Source organism: Pteropus vampyrus, unplaced genomic scaffold (genome assembly GCF_000151845.1).
Source record: "Pteropus vampyrus isolate Shadow unplaced genomic scaffold, Pvam_2.0 Scaffold48, whole genome shotgun sequence".
Lineage (NCBI taxonomy): Eukaryota > Metazoa > Chordata > Mammalia > Chiroptera > Pteropodidae > Pteropus > Pteropus vampyrus.
This window is the reverse complement of record NW_011888829.1, coordinates 848,145-852,498: the sequence shown is the minus strand read 5'-3', so window position 1 is coordinate 852,498 and position 4,354 is coordinate 848,145.

Genomic DNA, 4,354 nt, shown 5'->3' with positions numbered 1-4,354 from the left:
TTTATGCTCCTAACAGCAGTGCATGAGAACATATTTCCTTATGTTCTGGCCAGCACTTGACATTTAGAGACATGTAAAAATTTTTTCCATCTGATGGGTAAAAAGCAGTATTAAAAAAAGATTGTATTCTCTGATTACTAGTGAGGTTGAGTTTTTTCATGTTAGTTTTCCATTTGAATTTCTTCTGTAAATTTCCTTTTTTTATAACATTTGCCCATTTTCCTGTTGTGTTATTTGTTTCATTCCTAACTTGTTCGGAATATTTCTTTATGCAGGAGATCATCTTATTCATTTTAAACCATTCCTAGTTTAGTAAGAGCTTTTAAATATCAAAAGTATTTGCTGGGTTTAACTGGTTGTCTTTTTAGCTTCTAGTGAGATGATCAAATGGTATTCATTTGACCTATTAATATGAGAGACTTGAAATTATAAGAACTTTAAACAGCAGAGCAGTTAAATATTATATGGGCAAGAAAAATGATGCTAATGTGGGATTTTTTGAAACATATTTAGAGGACTGCCTGGTTAGAACAGAGGGTGTCTATGGGGGTGTGATGGCTAGATTTAGAAACAGACTGAAGCCTTTGGTGGGGTCTTGTATAGGGCAAGGTGAAATGACTGCAGAATTTTGAGTAAAAAATAACTGTAGAATTTAAGAAGATTAATATGGGTCTGGGGTGGGGAAAGAAGAAAATAAAAATGAGAGGACTTAGATGCCCAGATGAAAATAGCATTTTGCTGTATTGACCCTAATAAGGAAGATAAGAAAGTAGCTAAACAAACCAATATGACTCTCTGATGAGTTGAGAGTTAGAAAGAAAGGTACCTATTCAAACATAAATAATAGCATGACACAGACTTGGGGGTCTATGTCAGACAGATGATAACCTTTGGGTTTCAAATAATGTCCAAGCTGTGCACAGTTCATTAGGGAAACAGGAATAAGAATATATAGGGGGCCTGTATGTTCTCTGGGCAAATGACATAATTTTGATAGATGGCAAAGAGAAAGTATGCCTCATCAGCTTTCATTTTGCTTGTAGTTGACAATGTCAAGGAGAGTGATTTTCCGGCTGAAGATGGGATGTAAGGTAGAAGGAATATGATAACCGAAGACAATTCACAATGGGTGAATAAATTGTAGGAAAGCATCTATCAACTTTGGGTGAACTGTACCCTAGGAAACTGAGAGAACTTTTAATGAAAGCTCTGAAGCTGTGTTGTTGACCTTAGAGAAAACTTGGAGAATGTGACTGTTGCTTAAAAGTAAGGTGGGGGGTATGTGTGTGAGCACATGGAATTCCAAATTTCAAAAATGTGAATTTCACAAACTGCAAATCAACTATCTTGATGTCGTTTTGGGGCAAGATCCTAGGACGGCACTCAAAAGGGATGACTTATTTTTAAATAAGGGAGAGGAAGGAGCTCATTAGGAAGGCTGCAGCCATCCCAAGTGCTTTTTAAAATTATTATTTTAAAAAATTTCGTATTTATTTATTTTCCCATTCCCTCCACCCTCTCTCCTTTGGCAACCATCAGCTTGTTCTCTATATCAATGGGTCTATTTCTGCTTTATTTTGTTTATTCATTTATTTTGTTTTGTTTTTAGATTCCACACACAAGTAAGATCATACCGTATTTGTCTTTCTCTGTCTGACTTATTTCTCTTAGTTCCATCCATGTTGTCGCAAATTGCAAGATTTCATTCTTTTTTTTTATTGCTGAATAATATTCCATTGTATGCATGTACCACTTCTTCTTTATCCATTTATCTATTAATGGACATCTAGGTTGCTTCCATATCTTGGTTATTACTAGTAATGCTGCAAAAACATAAGAGTACATATACCTTTTCAAATTAGTGTTTTTGTTTTCTTCAGATAAATACCCAGAAGTGGAATTCCTGGATCATATGGCAGTTCTATTTTTAATCTTTTGAGGAATCTTCATACTGTTTTCCATAGCGGCTGCACCAATTTACAGTCCCACCAGCAGTGTATGAGGGTTCCCTTTTCTCCACATGTTCGCTAGCACTTGTTTTTTGTTGTTTTATTGATGATAGTCATTTTGACAGATGTGAAGTGATATATCTCTTTGTGGTTTTAATGTGCATTTTCCCAATGATTAATGATGTTGAGCATCTTTTCATATGTCTGTTGGCCCTCTATGTCTTTTTGGGAGAGATGTCTGCTCAGGTCTTCTGTCTATTTTTTAATTGAATTTTTTTTTTTTTTTTTTTTTGGTGTTAAGTTGTATAAGTTCTTCATATATTATTGAGTATTAACCCCTTATTGGATGTATCATTGGTGAATATCTTCTCTCATTCAGTCAGTTGTCTTTCGTTTTGTTGATGGTTTCCTTTGCTATGCAAAAACTTTTTAGTTTGATGTAGTCTCATTTGTTTTTTTGTTTGTTTGTTTGTATGTTTCCTTTGCTCGAGGATACATATCCGAAAATAGATTGCTAAGAGCGATATCATAGAGTATAATGCTTATGTTTTCTTCCAGGAATTTTATAGTTTCAGGTCTAACATTTAAGTTTTGAATCCATTTTGAGTTTATTTTGTATATGGTATAAGAAAGTGGTCCAGTTTTACTTTTTTTTTGCATGAATCTGTCTAGTTTTGCCAACACCACTTGTTGAAGAGACAGTCTTTACTCCATTGTCTATCCTTGCCTTCTTTGTCATAGAGTAATTGACCATATAAGTAAGGGTTTGTTTCTGGGCTCTCTGTTCTACTCTGTTGATCTATTTATCTGTTTTTATACTAGTACCACACTGTTTTGATTATTGTAGCTTTGTCTTATAGTTTTCAGAGTACAGGTCTTTCATCTCTTCAGTTAAATTTATTTCTAGATATTTTATACTTTTTGATGCAATTGTAAATGTGACTATTTTCTTAATTTCTTCTTCTGATTGTTTTTTTATTGGTGTGTGGAAGCACAACAGATTTCTGTGTATTGATTCTGTATCCTACAGCTTTACTGAACTCATTTATTAGTTCTAATAGTTTTATAGTGGTGTCTTTAGGGTTTTCTATGAGTAGTATCATGTCATCTACAAGTAATGAGAGTTTTACTTTTTCCTTTCCAATTTGGATGCCAAAAGGGATGAGTTATAGGCTTCGAAGAGGAAGTGATGATCATTAGAACTCTATGTAGGTCATGTAAAAATAAGATGGACCACGTTTTCTTCTTCATTGGTTAACGCGACTGTTAGATCAAAGAGCATTAACAATCAGGAGGTATCAGAAACCCAAGAGGAGCAAGCACCATGAGTAAACGAACAAGGAATACTTGGCCTGGAGGGTAGAAGGCTTAGGGGGAACATGATGGCTCATGTCAAGTATGAGAAGGACCATTATGTGGAAGAGGAATCAGGTACCTGTAGGCTTCTCTTAGGACAAGATTACTGGAACCTAGGATAAGACTCAGTATAAGGAAAAACTGTCTTACCACTTAGACCACCCAAGAGTGGAACAGGGTGCTTGCTCAGAGAGTGATTTCCCCTGCAAGTGTGCAAGAAGTAGCCAGTCACTGTTTGGGAAAAGTCCTAGGAGAGATTCATGCATTGTTGTATGGTAGATTCTAAAGTCCCTTCCGATTTTGAGATACTGTGATCCTAGGACAGTGTAGGTGTGAATGGGAAGGAATAGGTGGGAAATACAGAGATTGTGTAACTAATAGGGTGGAAGAATTGGAAGAAGACAGAAGAAACGTAGATCACTCAATTAAGACAAGAAACTCATGTACTCATATAGTCTAGAAGAATTTACTCTTTTTAGCACCAAAGACCAGGATCATCCGGAAAAGGCTATCCAAGAAAATTCCACTTCAAAGGAGGCCTCAAATCCATGTCTTTCATGGGCTTTTTGGGAGGACGAAAAATTTTAAATATGATTTTAACGATCAGAAAAGAGGACAGTGTGCCATTTGGGTCCTTCTCCCAGTGGGGCCCTAATTACAGGACTGCTGAGGATGACCGAGTGAGAAAGGGCAAGGCACATCCTTGGAAGCAAGCCTAAGCACAGGCCAGGAGAAGTTAAAAAACAGGAATGAGAAACGGGCGGAGAACTGGAAGAGGGAGGAAAGATAAGGGCAAAGTGAACAGGTACATTTACTGTGAATGGGCAACCGCCTGGGCTTCCAGGGGTCTCAAGGCACCTCTTTCAGCTGGTTCTCAGGGGAGAGGAGAGTTGGGAATCGGGAGATTGACGCTCTACTGCTAGCTGTGCCCCCATTTCCTGAGTGACCTTGTAGATGTCATATCACCTTTTTGCCTTCTTCCTATGGTCAAAACAGGCATCCTGCTGGCCTCAAAGTGCTTTGGGCTTTACGGAAGAAATTTACGACAT